General features: G+C 38.2%; 1 pseudogene; it reads right to left on the bottom strand.

Annotated features, from left to right (window-relative positions):
• Positions 1-1,466: 1,466 nt before the first annotated feature.
• On the bottom strand, positions 1,467-14,025 carry LOC139723739 (uncharacterized; annotated as a pseudogene).
• Positions 14,026-20,571: the final 6,546 nt, after the last annotated feature.

The raw sequence follows: 20,571 nt of genomic DNA on the forward strand, positions 1-20,571 counted from the left end.
GTACCAGAAGAAGAGAATCACACACACACACATACACACGCACACACACACACACACACACACACACACACACACACACACACACACACACAAATCTACAGTAATGATACACGAAACACTACACTTACATTACAAGGCAGTACAGACAAAAAGTGAATTATAATCATCAGATGAAATAATGCCAGCAAAGCATGTCGAGAAGTTTTGAATGATAACTTTTTATGAGATTACATCTGAATTCATTAAAAGAAGTAACTTTACGAATATCGTCTGGTACGATGTATTGAACTCCATATAAGTGGACCTTGATTAAACACAGATTTCTGAGTAATAATGATATTCTTACTTAGGGCATGTGAAAGTTATCAGCGTTTCTGGTATAATACGGTAGGGATGAATAACATCATGGCAATTTAAAGTGAAAAAAAATGCAGCAGAAAATTGGGTAAAAGCTTTCTGTGCCATAAAAACGTAAGATTACCTAATATAATCATACTTACATCTATCATACAGCGTTAAAATCTTTTGGGCATTAAAAGAAAAAAAACTGGTGAAGTATGAGCTAAGTTGAATGGTTGATACTCTTGTTGCACATTTTTGTAGTTTGGAAAGTCTGCCTAAATATGTATTTGCAGCACAACCCCAAACACAAAGACCATAGGGCACAACAATTGCATTAGAGATTTAAGTAGAAAAAGTATCCCAATATCTTTTGAAATTTTATCGCATATGATATCTATGTGATCTTTCCAAATCAATCTATCATCAATCGTGATTCCTAAAAGAATTCGAAGACACCCCTTGTGTAATTTCAGATACTGCTAAATTTGTAGTTATATCCTTTACATCAATATTTCTGTTGGTGAATATCATAAAATGTGTTTTACTTCTATTTACTGTTAATTTATTCATATATCGCCGTTCAGAAGTTATATCAAGTTCATTATTGACTATCATTTGCAATGTTTGGGGATCATTATGAGACATACAAATACAGGCGTCATCAGAAAACAATCTAGATCAATAAACCTCAGACGTATTACATAAATCACGTATAAATTTACGTATAGCATAAATCCTATTGACGCCGCAAAGTCACCAGCAGCGCCCACTTATCATATCGTGATTTGCATAAGGCGCGTACCTGCTACCTTTAATTAGATTACCGAAAAAAGTGCTTTGTTATAAATTTCACTAAAATCTTACACCATATTTCAGCATTGCTCATAGACGCCTATTTTTTGCGAAACGAGCATTTCTATTGTTAAAGTTGTTCCATGTTTTCTTCTAACTTTGACTGTTTGACTGTGCAGATCCGGGGTGATCCGGCATGTCTATGTGATTGGGGCTTAACCTAAATTCTTAGTCATAACATGATCAGGGAGGTGGAAAAATTTCCACCTAGATGTTGTGACCATGATCAAAGGTTATGTCAAAGTCTACTTCGCAGAAACAAAAGGGGTTTTCTAAATTGTACAAACGGCACATGTAAGTTCGAAGCCATTGACATAAGGGCCACAGGGAAGACCGCTCCCATGCATACACCTCCCCTCCACGAGGTACAGGAGAGCGCCGTTTTGATTCCCATGCGTTCCCGGTACGGTTTCAGCGTGGCGGTCCACGCAGATGTACTCGGTTCTGTGGTGAACGATAGCAGATGACATCAAGTAACCGGCGTACTCCAAACGCCAGTCGTCTGAGGGACACTCGTTGCGGGCTGGGATCACTAACTTCGTCGTCCGTCCGCAAGGAGCCAGGCAGACAGCACAGGTCGGGGTTTGGTCGGCAAGCTCTTGCCAGTGGCCCACAAACGAGTGTGTCTCAAACTCAGCAGAAAACACGAGACCTCGCCAACCATGAGCCACTGTTTCCACCTCGTCATAGATCGGTTCGTCTGGTAACACAGGTAGTTAGAAGTGCCCCCAGCATGTGTGTAAAGTTCACCACCGACTGACCTTGTATACAATGCACATCATTTCATACACAATAAGTTAAAAGCCGTTCCATACGGGAGCCTGGTGGTCTGTGTATTAAGTCTATGGGGATTTCAGAATTTAGTATGGAACGAGGGAAGGGGTGCATGTCACGAGACTAATACCCACGAGTCATACAGCCCACGACTTATACAGTCCATAAGTCATACAGCCCACGAATCATACAGCTCACAAGTCATACAGCCCGCTAGTTATACAGCCCACGAGCTCGACACTAAGTAGATAAAGCCCACGAGTTCGACATCAAGTAAAATAAGCTCACGAGATACTATAGGTTTTCCCGCCCAATTTCATCAGATTTGCATTCGAATTAATGACAAGGCGTTCAAATTCAAGGGATTTTTGGTCACTAGCTGCTCTACTCTCACGGTTCATTTTAATTCTTTGAGTATTCAATTTCATTTAATGTCATTCCTTTCAGATTTTATTTCATTCAATTTAGAGAGAAATTCATTCAATTTAACGGCACAAAGTTGGCATTCAATTTCGCGCCAGCTGAATAGACGTTCAAATTCGCTCCAAATACCAGTTTCAATTTCATTTATAGAAACACAACTTCGCACTTTTAACGTTCGAATTCAGTCAACATACACAACTTCTACGGGCCTTTTTTTCACTGTCATTTCCTGGATGATACAATTTCATTTTCATTTCAAAGTTTCATTTAATGATCTTAATTGTATTGTATGTTTTTCTTTCCTATCGACCTTTCTTTTATTTTCAACTCACCTCTAATAGTATGGATGTAACATTTAGGAAATAGCCATATCCCAGAATATCTTAGGGATCCCATACGTCCAAATCCATATTGATCCATTTTGATTTCAGTACTTAGTTCCTCTGGTCCATATCATAAGTAGCCGCAATCGGATTAGCTGTAGATAGACCTATTTCCCCAAAGGTTTATATCTCCAGTTTAGCTGGCTGTCAAGATCATGCTTCATCCACTAATTCTGTCAGTATATTATTCGAGATGATCACGCATACTCTGTAATGTAGCAGCGGCTAAAAATCGTGTATGAATAAAATGTAAATGCATGTGCCTGAAAGTGGGGTTATGACGAGTTATTAGCTAGTCGAGATCGACATTCAACAAGGTACCTAGTTCATTCAATTAAATTCCATCAGCATGCGATTTCACGAGTTTCTCACACAAGGGTGTAAAAAGGGCATTCAAATCAAAAATACAAGTGCAACGCATACAAACTCGCATCAGCACCGCCGTGGAGAGCGTTAAGGAATTCAAATTCACGATAAGGCAAACAATTACAAATTATGGGCAGTCTTTTTCGTTGTTGCCTTTATTTCTTATACTTACTCAGCTGTTTGACTATGCAAACTTTATATACTTTGAAATGTGATTTTTTTACTCATACTATGTGACCGTGCATCACAAAACGAACAAAAAGTCGCACGCACTGATTTTGTGTGAGGACTAAAAATAGGTGAAAAGTCTGCTCTTTCAGAATATGCTCTTGACTGAAAATCCATGTCTGGCGACTTTTTGTTGGTTTTGTGATGCAGGGTCACATATAGCTAATAACTCGTATAACCCCACTTTCAAACACACACATTTACACTTTCATACACGATTTTTCCCGCTGCTACATTACAGAGTATGAGCGAACATCTCAAATACGGACAGAATTTGTGGATGAAGCATGACCTTGACAACCACCAAAACTGGCGATACATATAACCCACTGGTGAAATAGGACTATCTGCAGCTGAACTTATGATGTGGACACGAGGAACTAAGGAATAGAATCAAAATGGACCAATATGGATTTGGACGTATATGACCCCTAAGATATACAATTCTGATATATGACTATTTCCAAAATGTTACATCCGCACTGTTAGGGGTGAAATGAAAGTGACAGGTCAACAGAAAAAAAAAAGTACATCCAATACAAATAAGATAATTAATGAGACTTCAGAATGAAAATGAAATTGTATCATCAAAGCGTAAGACAGTGAAAAAAAGGCCCGTAGCTGTTGCGTATGCAGATTAAATTCGAACGTTCAAAGCGCGATGTCGTGTTCCGATAAATGAAATTGCAACTGGTATTAGGCACGAATTTGAGCGTACAGTGTATATCCAGCTAGCGCGAAATTGAATGCCAACTTTGAGTCGTTAGATTGAATGAGTTTCTCTCTAAATTTGATGAAATTAAATCTAAAAGGAATGACATGAAATGTAATTGAATACTCAAAAAATTGAAATGAAACGTGAGAGGAGAGCAGTGACCAAAAATCCCTTGAATTGAATACCTTTTCATGAATTCGAATGCAAATCTGATTAAACTGGGGGGGGGGGGGAACCTATATCATCTTCATTTTTGTTTTACTAATCGTTGGCCTTTTCTTTAAAAATTCTAATATTATTGCTTTGTCTCTTCATCAAATTTGTCATTATCATCATAATCTTGGTTAGAACAGCTATCCACCAGTTTAGAGTTTATCTTATATTGATTTCAGATCGTTTCTACAATTTCTAGCGTTACTTTAACAGAGCTATGTGAAGTGATGATTGCTTTTAAGACTGGGTGCTGCATGATGTAGAGAATTTGGAGGATATGTGCGAGGGAGGCCTGTTGCATAAAACTTTTTACATGGGAAAAACTCCGGTTGATTTTTCACAGAATCTTTCCTGTGTGACGTACCAGAGTTTTTCTTTACGCAACAACCCAGGGTACACTGTCGGTGTGGGTGTGTGTTGGGGGGGGGGGGGGTCCCAAACGAGGGAGATTTTGCATTTTCAGAATTGAAATCATTCGTTCTAATGTACACTTTGGGTGAGATATTATGACGAGTTCGTATAAAAAAAAACAAAAACAAAAAAAAAAACAAAAAACGTAGGCGTATTATACCACTCATTGAATCTAGGGGAACATTGTACATGTCCTCCGCCACCTTATGAGTGTCAAATGCATGGCAAGCAACTGTCCACTGTTTCATTTTACTCACCCGAATATACGAGTTTGGCACCCTGCGGGCAATCCGGTTTGCCCCATCTGACGTAGAGGGCACCGTTTGTCTTATTGTCACAGCGCGTTTCCTCGCCAGCCGAAACAGTCTCCTCAGACTCTTCCACTGGCTCTGGACTTTCATCCACAACTACATTAAAATAATGATTAACGAACAATGTCGAATGCCAGTTATTTCCAGTTGAAGTATTGTACAAGAATAGACTTTCCCGCCCCCAAAATTGCCAGTTCACAGCCAAAACTTCGTTGTGCTGAGACCATTCTTCTTCAGCAAAAATATATAAGCATGAAATAATTCCTTTTTGCATCTATGACATTCATGGCTTCTTTTTCTCATCTTATAACTGGTCAGAAATGTTCGAATTTGAAAGAATCTGGATTATATCTACATGTAGAAAACATTGTGACTTCTATAGATATAGCGTTTGAAGATGACTTATAGACTTGCGTTGACGAATTAGTTGAGCGGCATTAATTTCTTGTGAAAAAAAAACGAAAAATAATCAGTAATACAAAATGAAGACTTTAATTGCTAAAACTGTCCTCTTTCTTCAAATTCAGAAGGAAAAGAAAGACGAAAACATGACTCTTCAGATAGCCAAGCAGCCAATATACCTTCATTTCATATGTTATCTCATACTGTACCTTGTAGATCGATCGGAGCGTCTCTACCGTCGCGGCCATCCCTGCCAGCCACACCTGCTGGACCGGGAGGTCCTCGTGGGCCTGGAACACCAGCCGGACACATAAAGCACTGGCCTGACAATCCATGAAAGGGAAGAACACATTCACACATTGTGTAATGTACAGCAAGTCGCACGGCATCTGGCCCAGTTTGGCTATGAGTAAGGTGGAATTGCTATAGTAACGTTCGTTAAATCTGAAGTTTGGAAAATAATGTAGGCCTATCACAATGCACTTACACTGCCAAAATATAGATCTCTTAAATCTTTTGGTTTGTCCTGTATGTTCATGGCTGCACCTGCAAGTAGCATAATAGACCACAGCATGTTAACTGTTTGTACGGGAGAATTATACTCTTTATATATACAGTGTATATATATATATATATATATATATATATATATATATATATATATATATATAAATGGCGAAAACTTTGAGCAAAGAAAAAGGGTTTTCATCGGGATTTTCGCCATTTATTATTTGTTTTTGGTCAGTTTTCCCTTTCTTGTTTCAATTTATATATATATATATATATATATATATATATATATATATATATACATATATATTCAACCTACATTATACATGTATGTATTATAACATAAATTCAAAATTATTGCTTGTATGTTTGTATGTCTGCAAAAGATAACAGGAAATCATGTAAAGTTAATGAAATTTAAGCTACGTATTATCAAAAATTATATATCTTCTTTTCACACTTTTGCTTTCTTTTATTTTCAATTCCATATTTCCCCAGTTTCCCGCAATCTTTGTAGTTGTAGCTTTTCACCTCCTCTTTCCCCCGTCTGCCCTTCCCTCAGAGGTACCCACATAATACAAGCATAGTCTTTTGAGTGGGTACCTCCACTTTTTTTTTTTCCCGCAGAGTGTATAAATACGATTGTATGCCTCTTTTTTTTTTGTACTGATATATGAACATGTTGTTATCTCTGGCTGGCTATGTATATTCTCTACGACACGCATGTCAGATTTTTCATATTTCTTTGCACATTCTGTTGAAAAAAGGTGAAAATGAAGTTTGAATTGAATTGAATTGAATTGAATGAATAATAGAACAAGTTTGAGTGATGACTTTAAGCCATATCCCTACTTACCAGAAAGCAATGGCCATGCAAAGGGACCTAGTGGGTTTCGATTACTGCTTTGCTGCGTTGCTTGTGGGTGAGGAGTCGTCACAGACGAAGATTCAACATCTCGACGAGTTCGTTTAATATTCTTATCAGCTCGATTGTCATGGATACGGATGTCTTCCAGGATCGCCGGGTTCTTGGAAATCAGTTCCAGAGTCATGAAAGACCGGGTTATCTCTTCAACTGATTGCTGTGAAAAAAGAAAGTCACATGACATTATTACTCAAATCTTGTTTTTAACAAGAGAGTCATTCAGAGAAAGAAAGGGAGGGGGATGGAGAGAGGAAGAGAGAGAGAGAGAGAGAGAGAGAGAGAGAGAGAGAGAGGGAGAGAAAAAAAAACAACAAAGCGATGGATGGAAGCATATATGCTAAAAAAGTTTGTGTAAACGCGGGGACATATCGATTGACCGTCTACATTTTTAACTGTCCCCGAGCCGCCGGGGCAATCCACATACTGGTAACTGAAATTACTGTGGGGCAATCGGGATTTGGGGCGAGACTTGTCATGATTGTGACACCAGACTTCGCGCATGCGCTCATTTGATGAACGCACACTGCAAAAAGTCCGATTTTAAATATGAAACACCGAGCTGGTGATAAATTTCCGGTGCTCATATATAATGTTAGATTAACACCTCCGGGTGTAATTCTAAAATACAAATTGTTTTTTGAATAGTTTCTTACTTATTGTTCTTCTTGTTGATTCTGAACTTCAACAAGACGATCAAGAATTTTCCCATAAATTAGTTGATTTTTTTTTGAAAAAAAAGGTGTAAACACATTTACACCACAGTAACGCCGGTTGGTGTGGTCTCCAATTGAAGCTGGACGGGTGTTCTACCATTGACGTTAACACCGGCAATATGATACCAACACCATGTGGTGTAATTATTGAATTAACACCAGCGCAGTGCCAAAATATCACCAGCAACAGTTTGAAATTAACACCACGAAGTGCCAGGTGAACACTTTTCAACACCAGCACAACATACTTTCTACACCTGTGGGTGTAGTCCTCTATTGACACTTGATCGGTGTTAGATTTGACAACCATGGTGTTAAATCCAACACCGATGTTTTTGCAGTGCAGCTGGGCACTTCTCATGGGCAAAATGCACTCTCCCTTTCGAAACTTTGTTCCCGGACCTAAAATTGCTTGGCGGGGACGGTTGGGGGGGGGGGGGGGGGGGGGGGCAAGTCCCAATGAGCGTCCACACAGGTTTGTACGGCCCAAATGCACTCTCCCCTCCAGATGTTGTCCCCCGACCTAAATTGCTTCGCGGGGACGGTGGGGGGGGGGGGGGGGGGGGGGGACAAGTCCCAACGAGCGTCGATCCACAGGGTACTTTTGGAGGGAAAGGTCCTGCGGCGCGGGACGCGGGGACCAGTGGAACGCAGACAGTGTTATTTACTGGGTGTTATTCTTGCCATAATCATTTTGTATCTTCAAGGGCAACAGATTACTTAGAAATATCTTGATTTCGATGTCGGTATATCAGCATATGCAGCCCAAGTGAATCAAAATGACACTCCCTTTTAGTTTCCATTTCAGAGGCGCAATGAGTGACAATCAAGTCGGTGCTAGTGCTAGCTTTAGTGGCATCTACACTAGCACCGGTCATAAAACTGAATTTGAAATTAGTCGGTTTTAAGCAGGTTGATCACAAAATTCTGGCGTATTTCATTCAGCTGGTTTTGGGCCAGGTGCTGAACGTTGTCAGCCGAACCGAGTTCCACTGCTTGTCTTGGCGATTTGCCTGCTTATTTTCCCGTAAGCTAACGCTAGCCTCTCGGGCAAAAGCACAAGCTCGTCTAGCAAAAGGTCTAGCTCAAGCAATTGCTTAAATCATATGCATAACCTTTTGCTGGTGCTTATACCTTTTGCTTGTCCCGCACAAGCAATTGCTTGCGTTTTCAACAAAAGGGACGTCACGCCTGTGCGAACACAAGAACAAAGGCGAGTGTGGCAGCAGGTATTTGAAAGGGCATGTGTGTGCGGAAACATTTCCTGACATAGCAGAAGAGCTATGAAGTGACACTCATAAATGCACACACAGTCGCACACACAACTACACACACACACGCATTACTGGCTGATTCCCATCACTGCTTGCAGTTGCCCGGATCTGCCAGATCGCACGTGGAGATAGGTCTCCTTGCTCTCCACCGATGTCAGACATCCTACATGTTTTTCATCACATTTTGCATGCTAACCACTGGACATTCTCGTTGTTGAAATGAAAAAATTCTTACTCTACTTATGAGTAATTTCTTGTAGATTTATACCACTCCTTCACAAGTTTGGTATTTTTTTCATGAATATGAAAATCATACTTAAAAGGGAACGTTCCAGATAAGTAAAAGCTCAAGCTCATTCTACAGAGCTTGGAAAAGCGTAAGCAATTGCTAGCAAGAACTAGTAAAAGGTATGTTTTATGCATAAGTTTTTAAGCAAATGATTGGTCTCTAAGCAATTGCTTGCGGGCAGCAAGCAATTGCTTGTGCTTGCTAGCAAAAGCTTCTGCTTGCAAGCAATTGCTTATTTTTATGCATACTGATTCGAGTAAAAGGCTAGCACAAGCAATTGCTAGCGTTTATGCATCCGGCCCAAAGTATTGGAACTCACTTCCTAACGATATTGTAACAGCACGAACTTTGAATTCTTTCAAGAATAAATTGAAATTATTTTTATTGAAATCTTATAACATGCAACCGGACTAAGTTTGTTTCATTAACTCAATTAGGTCATCATCTTTCTTTCGTATATGCATTAATCAATTACATATCAACTATTTTCTATTATTAGAATAAAATAATCTGTCGAATATAAGTTCTCCTCAAATGTTACTGTTATTGAACAATGTATCATTGTGTCTATTCTTTCCTTTTAGTATGTCCGCTCTTCTGTATTTTTTTCTGGTATATGTACCCAATTCTTAATTCGCAATATCATTCCAGGGTGCGTCTTATCACTCCTACATCCTGGAAATCAGTTTGCTTGTGTCCACGATGGCGTGTGTTGCAGTTTCATTTTCTTTTTCTTTTTTTCCTTTTTCTTTTTTTTCTTTTTTCCCCCGTTCCTTCCTGTTATTCTATTTCATGTCAGTTGACATTGATTTCTTTGATTTTGTTTCATATGTTCGTTTGTAGTTTCATAAAGTCATTATTCGTTCTCTTATGTATTTCTATGAGGGTCCCATATCGTGCAAGCTTGGCTTTTTAGTGGGACCCTCCATTTCCATTCCCATCCGTGTAATATGCATATGTATATATATTATAAATGCAATTATGTTGTTACTCATGATCACATGCATTTTGTTAATGTACGTTTTTTTAATTACTACAAATGTGTTCTGTTAATGCATTGTATATAATTTTCCCTGTTTATTTAATGGAAATGAAAATGAAGTTAGATTGAATTGAACTGAGCACCTCTTTTTGTGAACGTTTTACACAAGTCTTGAGGATCGATAATTGTGATCGGTTTCGCTTGCGTTTGCTTTTTCACAGAAATTACGCATGTATTTGTTATATTTCTGCTAGCGGATCAACATGTACGTCGATTACAGTCATTGGTATAGTGTACATTTCGATGTTCTGGTAAAGTCAATGGCCTGTACTCTTGGAAAACAGGGGATTGAGGTGAGGTCGCTCAGTAGTCAATGTGAATCTTGCAAACATTCAGAAAGGTTTACCCAGCAACCCCCCGGATGTAGATAACAGGTAATCACTCGAGGCACCATTCACATTTATTCACTCGGAATATGCGAGAATTTGTCGAAATTATGATTTGAAGGAGAGATATGGCAACTTGAGTGCTTGCGCCACATTCAGAAGTAATGTAAAATGCTAGGGACAACTTGAATCGCACATGTGATGAGCAACCTTACCTGAAGATCGTGAATTCGATCGCGGAGAGCCAAGACTAGATTCAGGTCAGAAGCTGTCAGAGTCAACCCATCTCCTACGACAACATGAAGAACAGTTGATGGAACTGTGAACGTCTGCTAAGCAAGGGCAGTTTATAAATGTTCAAAGTTCTCAACGTTGTAACTTTGGCGTAAGTCGAGTAATTGATTAGCGCCTATCAATTAACACTATTGTTTATTTTAACAAACGCAACGAGACAAACTGACCTGAAATGAATATCATTCATTAGTGGAAAATTGAGCAAAGAAAATGGGATTCCTGGAATCCCATTTTCTTTGCTCAATTTTCCACTAATAAATATTTTTTATTTTATCACATGGGTCGCAGGGAAAAACAACATGATATCGAAATAATGTGGAATCAGTACTAAGTGTTGAAGAAATAATAGTACCTACATACGAAAAATAACCCCACAACCCAAAAGACCTACAGTATTAGCAATGGATTGTTATTACATACACAATATCAGGCAATTCTATGGCATTCAAGAGGTGGAGACTTGTTTTGCTTTTTCTGCTCCTGCTGAATTGTTATCTAATGAGTTGGTTCATGAAATCATGTACTCTAAAATATCACGTCTTTCAGGAGAAGTATAATCATAAAGAACACAGAAAGAGCATTTCTGCTCATGTTTTCGTATAACTGAATGTCTTACCTCCATCTTCGGATATTTCCTTTGGTAGACCCTGGGTCTGTGAGATGACCCAAGCCAAGCAGGAGAACATAAAAACGCGCGAAAATCCTGACACAGATGACATCTTATCTCTAAAATGTACTTCACGCTTGGTACTCCTAGTCGGTCCAGTTTAATACCGAGAAGAGGCGGGAATATTTTCCTCGCGAGCGAGAAGTTCCTCGTTCCTGTCGTCTGGATGAGTGACCTAGCGTATTGCTAGGAACGGTTATCGCTCTTACTCTTATAAATACTAACGTCATAACCTCGACTATTGTTATGAAGATGTGGATGGTGGGCCGATTCACCCCCACTCCTTTGTCTCCCCCCAAAAGTGTGTACTAACACGCGTATAGGGAAGCAGCGTATAGGGAACAGGGCTAAAACAGGAATTGGTTGGATGCGTCTCAAAATGAGAGACCTTTGTGCAACCAATTCCATCAGTGAGAAATGTATACATTGGGTTTGAGCACGCCTACGCGTCTTTTAGAAAACCCCTGGACCATCTGTGAAAAAAAAAAATGCTTACCAATAGCTTTCTTCACCAGTGTGTTCATAAAGGTTTCTACTAACACCTCTCAATTAGTTCCAACCCAAATCCTTGTGGAAAATTCTGGGGAGCCAATCAAAGATGGGCACCCGGAGGAGGGCGGGGGGGGGGGGGGGGGTGGGGGCCAAAAATGGAAAAAAAATATATATTTTTTTCCAATATAAACGTATGCGATGTCTAACTAGGGGTTTCTAGCGGTGCTGAATCGATTCCAACCATTAGTTTTGAGTAAAAACTACTATCTGACCGTAAAATAGGCCACGCCTCCTTTTTGTCCCCGCCGAAATACGTAAATATTGGTATTTTCATACGTATCTAATCGGGTTTATAATAGTGGGTTTTTAGGGTGCACTGAAAACATTTGTGTGCGATGGGAAGTAGTCGTTGCCATTTCTCTTTTATCCATTACACCAAATATAATCCTATTACTGCTGTACATACTTATCAAATGTTTGATTCTCAATAAGTTCGAACCAACATCCCCGTGGAAAAAACTGGGGAGGCAGTTAACCCTAACTAGGCCGGGCTATTTAGGTAGATCATAGAGCCGGGGGGGGGGGGGGGGGGGGGGGGGCTGCCCCCCCCCCCCCCTCCAGATCTCGGCCATCGACTGCACGATCGCGACGACGAAAATTCGCACACACGTTGCCTATGATGTAATCTAAAGTACCATGGAGTTAAATTTTTAAAAAAGTATCATTTATGCTTAATTATGCTGATTTATGCATAATGATGCATGAAATCAGACAATTTGGTATAAATCACTAAATAAAGCTCAAAATGTGCCCATTTTTTGTAGAAATATTCTTTTTAGTGTCCTGAGCAAATATAAGAGAAAAAAATTGTGCCATCTGAAAAAAGTTCTTAAGTATTTTATTGTTTTTTGAATTTCTTATGTATTTCGTTGTTTTTTCGATGAAACTTGTTCGCGACATTGTTCCGAACAAGAAAATATGTTATTAACTGATTTTAATCAGTAAAACCCCCAAATAATCATGCTTTTATGAAATTTGCCTGCCTGTAAGCACAGTTTGCATTGAAATTGTACACGAATTCACGTTTTTGAGCAATTTTTGGTCTGACATGCACGTACATATTTATGCGTAACTTTGGAACCGCGCGCCCGGGCATCGCAAATTTGGTGTCAAAAGATGCGGGAGACTCGAAAGAAAAAAGTCATGAAACGTCGCGGCGTTAGCTTTTCGCGTTAACGATACATCGCGCGAAATGTCGGGGGGGGGGGGGCCTTGGAGGCCCCCCCCCCCCCCGGGCTAGTTAGGGTTAAACCTAGGCAAGAAAGGAGGGGGGGGGGGGTCAAACAATTGGATTTTTTTCCAGTATTAGCGTGTGAGATGTCTAATTAGGGGTTTCTGGGGGTGCTGAATGAATTCCAAACATTAGTTTTGAGTAAAAACTACTACCTGTCCATTAAAATAGGCCACGCTTACTTTTGCACCCGCCGAATGATGTAGTATTTATGGTAGGCCAACAATGCCATTAACGTCATCTAGGGTACGTACGCTCAAACTATCGTACCCACGCTCAAAACAACCGTACGTACGCTTATGACCAATCAGCGAGTTCAGTTAAGCACGCGTACGCTATTATCGTACGTACGCTCTATGCATACGTATGCTCAGTACCGTCTGAAATTAGTTCTTGTAAATCAACCGATCATATCATGGCGGCTTACATTGAATCCTGAACCCAGCCTGTTCAGCATTATTGTAATTTTTTATGCTAAATATCTAAAGTAATGAATGACGGAGCAGATTTTACAATGACAAATAAAGTTTTCCTATTTGGCCTAAATTTCAATTGAAAATGAAATTACAATTAGTGCCGCAAATTTCGTTCAGGGAAAACCAAGACTATACACGCTCGATCGATCATGCGTTCCGGTGCTGGCTTGAGCTGCGGCTGTCGCGCTTACCTATCCACGCGCTAGCGTAGGGATAGGGGTACTCTCTCCTCTCAGGCCTGACGGCGCGGCCTCTTCCCGGAGCGGAGGACTGTATACTGCTAGCTGCTAGGTTTATGCAGTACATGCTGCGAGTTATGCTGTACAATTATGGCGGAACTGTTTCTTGGAAGGTGCTGCGCTGTCATCAGGGACTGTTAGAGACTGCGTCCGCAGATATTTTGAATGACATGACGACAAGCTTTGTAATTGGAAGGTAAATTGAGGTAATAGTTATAGATTTGATTATAAATTCAGAATTCGACCAGAATTACCAGGTACGCCAGGGTATGTGTGTACAAGACCAACCGCAGCAAGACATGGGCTTCAATATAAATCTGGATGAATTCATTCGTTATTTTGTGCTTAAGCCTAAAAAATCATGTAAGGTATCTTGAGGGCATAGAAAAAACAAATACTATTCCCTCAATTTATAATCATATCACTTGAAATTTGTCACAGTTTACTGCATAGAATGCAGAATTGCAAACTTCTTCTTTCACCAATTAATGTCAAACAGTGTGCTGCCATGGCGCATGCAAAATGAAAATCATAGAAAGAGTGCAGATTGAGCTTAGTACACTCTGTCAGTTTTTGAGGATTTTGAATTGTTTTAGTGATTTGTCACATGCGATTACTTTGTGTTGTCAATGTTGTCCAATACATTGCCATGTTTATATAATATATATATTTTTTCAAACAAACCATACAAAAATAGAGTGGCTTGTGCTACTTTTACAATGTACACTCCCTCTCTTTTTGGAGGGGGTATAATTCACAATCAGTGATAGTTCCCATCATTTTTTAAAGCCATAGCTAATGTTTAGAATTCCTTTGTAACACTTGATATCTTAGAAAAATATCTAACTCAGATCAGTCCACAATATCTTATTTTGTTTATGTATCAGAAACATACCAATATACAGCAGTCAACATGAACTTATAGATGCCATCTAAAGGACTTTAATGTATTTCATGCTCGATATTACAGTTTGAATCTCATCTACATGTTCTTAGTTGGACTAGTCACTACACATTATGTGGTATTGCTTGCAATCTTTCAATTTTCCCTCCAATCAAGCTACTAGTATATTGTAGGGGTACTATCACATTCAGCGTTTGAAAATATATATTAGTTTCTTTAAAAAAATTAAACTCTACGACTTTAAAATCATTATAGCTCTGTAAATTACTGTCTTGTAGGTCACATCGGTTATCATGCTCCTTGACTACCAGGACTCGGTGGTGGCCCAAAGATCAAGATAACTCAAGAGCAGCTACAATTTTTTCATCACAGGATGTGTGTATTCACCATCCCACACATGGCAGAGACACTGAAGGTTTCAAAGAGAATTGTTCATCGATGAGTCAGGTATATTGAACATTGTAGTAGATCAGACAGCATAATTTGTAGCATATTATATGTACTAGGTGTTTTTAGAAGTTTATGCCCATTCATTACTTGTCCATCTGTACAATTTACATTATTTCATTTTCCACAGTTATATAAATATTATGTAAATATATATAAAATATCATACTCAAAGTTACATTGTATCAGTGTTATAGGAGGTTCAGCAAAAAGCTTCATGAGAAAGAATAGGGCTTGACTGCTATGTATCGTAAAGGACAGCAACACCAACATGAATGTTATTTTCACTTTCTCGTGATATTTCAAATTCTATGTGCAGTGAAGTATTATGCTGCCCTCTTTATGCATGTAAGATCCCATTCCCATTTTATCAAAGTCCTGTAGCACGAACAAGTCCTGATTTCAACTCCAAATTATCCCATGCAGTGACTATCATGTCACGTGTCACTGCAACAGGAAGAACTTGCTGTTGGTCCAGTAGCTGACCAAAAGTAGCAAGAGTTGCTGTTGATACCTGCATAGCTCAAGTAATTTTCTCTACTGACTCTGGCAAGTCAAAGAGGAGTGGATTATATTAATAACCTTCTTTATAGGAATTCATTTACAGCTTGCATATTTCAATTTATTTTACTTTCAAGACAAATATCTCACTGTCACATCTTTTAACTGTTTGTAAAATTATTCAGTTATTCAAGAACAATTCACCTCGCCCAATCATTCTTCTAGTTGCTAACCATTCATCTCTTAATAAACCATCTTTTTTTCTGAATCTTTTCTGTCATTTCATGTTCATTCTTCTTCACTTGTACTTGCAAATCATTTGTCTAGTTCCAAACACTCGATGTTTATGGCGTACATGCTGTGTGTCATGTTTCCTTAACATGGTTGTATTGGTTTTTTTTTCACCCCTCCCTTTCTTTCTTGCAGGGAATATTACTTGAAATAGCATCATCTTTCTCAGATTTGTCAGGCATTGAATTTGATGAGAAGATCTGTGATATCTTGCATGGAAATGCAAGAATTGGACCGAATGCCGTAAGGGCGAGATTATTTGGCATGGGAAATGAGGACCAACAGCAATGTGTCAGAAACAGCATGCTACCTTCAGACCCTCAAGGAGTTGCTGAGAGAGCAATGTGGTCAAAATTGCAGCGCAGAAGCTACAGAAGCTACTCTTTGTGGCATAAAGATGACAATCAGGAGCTAGTAAGGTAGGCCTATTTGCTGTGCTTGAAATGCTGTTCTTCCAGTGTTTGTATTTTGCTGAAAGATACACTGTAACAATGTTTTCACTTGTCAAAGCTGCAGGTAAATTGAAAAATGAGATATCACTTTGTGTTTCTGGATTATCAGAATATGTGTGAAGGCTTTAAATCTGAGAAGAAAAATCTACAAATCATCCAAAACACAGGGCTGATTGTAGATCTGTAAAATTTGAATAGTGAACAATGGACAATTTTCCTGTATTTCATATTATAATGTGTATCTTCATGACAAAAATGCTTCAATAACAACTCAATTCAATTCAATTCAATTCAAAGTTTATTTCGTTTTTCGACAAAACATATGTTTCACTTCTTTTGATAACAGAGAATAAGGTAAATAGAACATAGTAAAATAAAAAGACTGTACAACAATTGGGGACCCATAGTAATCATACATTGTATAGTAAAAAAGAAACAGAAGTGATCGAAGTGAAGTACATGTATACCGTTGCTTAAAGTGCGAAACTCATGAACGGAATCAAGGGCATGGCACAGTAAAATAACCTGTCTGAGATTTTATTGCAATATAATTTTGTGAAAGAGAAACTCTTTGATGCCAGGGAGAAAAAAGGAAATGTGGCACGCATCTATAAATTTCTTTATCTTGGAAAACTCATGTCAATACATTAATAAATATCTGTCAAAAAATCAGGGGTTCTTTATCAAAACAAAGCTTAGTGCTATTTTCCAGGTCATATTCTTCATAGTACATAATATTCCACTTTGATTTCTCCTCATCTCAACTATGGGATCCTTGCTTGGGGAAATGATTCAAAAAGTCTAATTGATTCACTTTTTCTTATCCAAAAATGCATCATCAGATTTGTAAATTCTGGATATCTATCTCACGCAAATGAACTTTAATCAGTGACAAAAATTGAAAATAACTGAATTTTGTTATGATCATGTTTTCAGTTTTCAACTGGCCAACTTTCAGACGATTTGTTACAAGTGTTTAAAAGAATGACACAATTCATAATCATTTGACTCAATAGGGTGATGCGTATTACCTTCCGGGTACTCGAATTGTTTTTGTGAAATAAATAGTTATAATACTGGGCCCAAATATTCCAATGAACTTTCCAAGGAACTTACATCACATTATCTTCTTTCAAACAAAATCGAAAGCAATGTCTCCTGAGCAGTTACGACATACGTACAAAGCATATAGCTAGCATTCTTTTTTGTTGAGTGGGGTTCCTGGCCAGGAACAGGGATGACTGCAGGCCTACCTTTTGCATTCTTCAAATTCTTTATCATATTCAAGTTGCTGTTTCCTTCTATATCCTTGCTTGCAACTAATGCCCTATTTACTGTTGCATCGTTTGGCTTCTCTGAGACGTATAGTAACACCATTTTCTTTTTGTATGTTTTAGACCTTTTTCCTCAATTATTTCGTGTAAATAGATGTCAGTGTTCCATTGTTTTATGTACCTGTTTTTATTCTGGAACCTACGACCTTACAAGCTTGTTCTTTAGTCCACATTTTATTTCTCCTAGTTTAAAAGATTGTAGATATGAATACTGATGTAAATAGGCCATTGTGTTTATTTTTCCTTTCATATCGAGATAGTTGCACAAGGGTGACGTTTTCACCTTAATAACTTTCAATTTTTGTATTGTATGATTGCATATTTTTTGTATGATTCTTTTTTTCTTGAGAAATATGAAATACATTGAAATCAGATTTTGAAAAATGAAATATTGTTTCAAAAGGAATTACAGCAGTTGCGTCTATGTTGTGTTAATCTCAATTTTGGTTCACAATTGTTCATCCAATTTGATGGCAACACACGTATAATGCCACACCAAACAGTTTGTGTCATATGTATGTTGCACATGCCTTGCATATTTGTGTGAAGCTAAAATTTTGTTGTAATTTCTTTTTCTTTTCTTTCAGATGGAAAACATCAATCTGCAGTGGCAAAGATGGCTTCAGCCGATTTTTTTTTCTTACAGGCAGCAATTACTTATCAGTCACAGACGTCTCACATCATTCACTGAGGCTGCAGCCACTTATGGGCTTCCATCACGAGTGACTTTGGAGGTGATATGATGATGTGTGCATGTTAATGAAAGATGTGAGAGAACCTGGGTTGGACAGTTCCCTAAGATACCCATAGTATAAAAGTACCCATAATCAGCGGATTGAGATATCGTGGGTAGACATGTGTTGTGGTGCCACAAACCTGTACTATGATTTGTTTGTATTTCTGGAAGCAGTATAAGGACAGTGGGATGTAGATAATACTGCACAGATTTTGCACTACATTACAACTAACTACCTATAAGATCATTCGTGGGTCAGTGGAATAACCATGGTCTGCAGACAGAGGGAAGCAGATCACCATTACAATTATTTGTGAAACATGTCTTGACGCTGCAAGGCAGCAACCTTACAGCAATTCAGGATATGTTTGCAGAGTCTGCACATCAAGAGCTTCCTCCACCAGAAGGCTTGGATCTTGAAAATCCTGTGGAGGTTCACCCTGTTGAATGTCCCATTACTGAACACCAACATAAATAGCTGTGGGAGTTGGTAGAACCCCTTGATGGAAGCAACCCTTGGGAGTTCGTTGTACCCCCAGACCCTCGACTTTGTTCATATCTTGTATAGATCATGTACATATGGTTGTTACAACCCATAAATTGATGAGTAAACCATGCAGGTAGTAGTCTCTATTAGTCCCTAATATAGTGTTTCATACCGTGTATACTGTAATGGTAAGGCTACCATGGTCTATGTGGTGAAAGTTGGTATTTGTTTTCATTAAGCATACGTTTCAAATTCAATAAAAAACACAGATAAATGAGAAACAACAAAACGAAACATGAAACAGTTTGTCACAATACATTAGAAAATTTACAATTGAATAGATTTATTAATACTGATGATAAATTTGCAGAAAATCAGAAACTATGTTCAAAATACATAATAGCAAGCAAGACGATTCCTCTTGAAATAACAATGTTTTGAGACACATGGAAAATTATTTTAAACTCTGTGGTAATTTCCAACAAGAAGTAAGAAATAACACATTTCGTGTATTTTACAGAGACAGCAATCACAATATATTAGCATATAGTTCCTTTTTTTCAAACAGTTATGACAACTGTCATTGATTTAGATAGAATTGATAGTGAATGTTGATTGTTAACAATAAGGTGTATACGTTTGTATAATTTGACTTCCAGTAGCCACACTGTCTATAGGGAGAATGATATGAAATTTTCATAATGCACAACTAATAAGGATAAATTGTTGATGGGGTGATGCTCAAGTGTTCGTTGGATATGTAGAATATAAGAGGAAAGCACAAGATTAGAGTGGTCCTCAATTAGGATACTTGTAATCATTCCTGTCAATCAGGTGATATGATAAACTGCTTTGGGACCCTTGAAATTACTTTGTCACAGGAAGAGTTATATTCTCAAGGAGATTTCCTTGTTTATGACATTGATAATGAAAGCTGACATTGCATGCATAATTGATGCCATTTTACCTACAATTTGCTCGCTCTTGTCATTCCTGTAGGTTGCATTTTTACAAAATGTGAGAAACTTGTCTTGTTAGTACATGTTTTGTAAGATAACATTTTTAGCACATTGAGGTAATTGATGTAACTTTTCGTGCAAACTTCTGGAATGCAGAATTTTGTTTTGCGAGTAAATTCTGTTTTGCCAGTAAATACTTCCGTTTATATATTCATAAAGTTAATATCAATGCTGAAGATATGTTGCAGTGCTGTATCAAGAAAATTAAGATATACATGTACCAACAGAATTGTTAGTGACAGGCATTATAGTATGTACCTCACAAAGTAATGTAACGGAAGAAAAGCTAAAAATCACCATTTGAAATGTTGCATTGTGAGTCAGTACATTGTACAGTAACAAACTTGAAGTGAATTAGTATGATCAGTTACAGTGAAATAATATCTCTGTTGGCATTGTTTTGTTTTCAGCTAGAATCAAGAGAAAGACTGGTCATGAAGAA

Source organism: Diadema antillarum, unplaced genomic scaffold, assembly GCF_040938485.1.
Source record: "Diadema antillarum isolate AM-2024a unplaced genomic scaffold, OU_Dant_1.0 scf00000199, whole genome shotgun sequence".
In the NCBI taxonomy this organism is placed as follows: Eukaryota; Metazoa; Echinodermata; class Echinoidea; order Diadematoida; family Diadematidae; genus Diadema; species Diadema antillarum.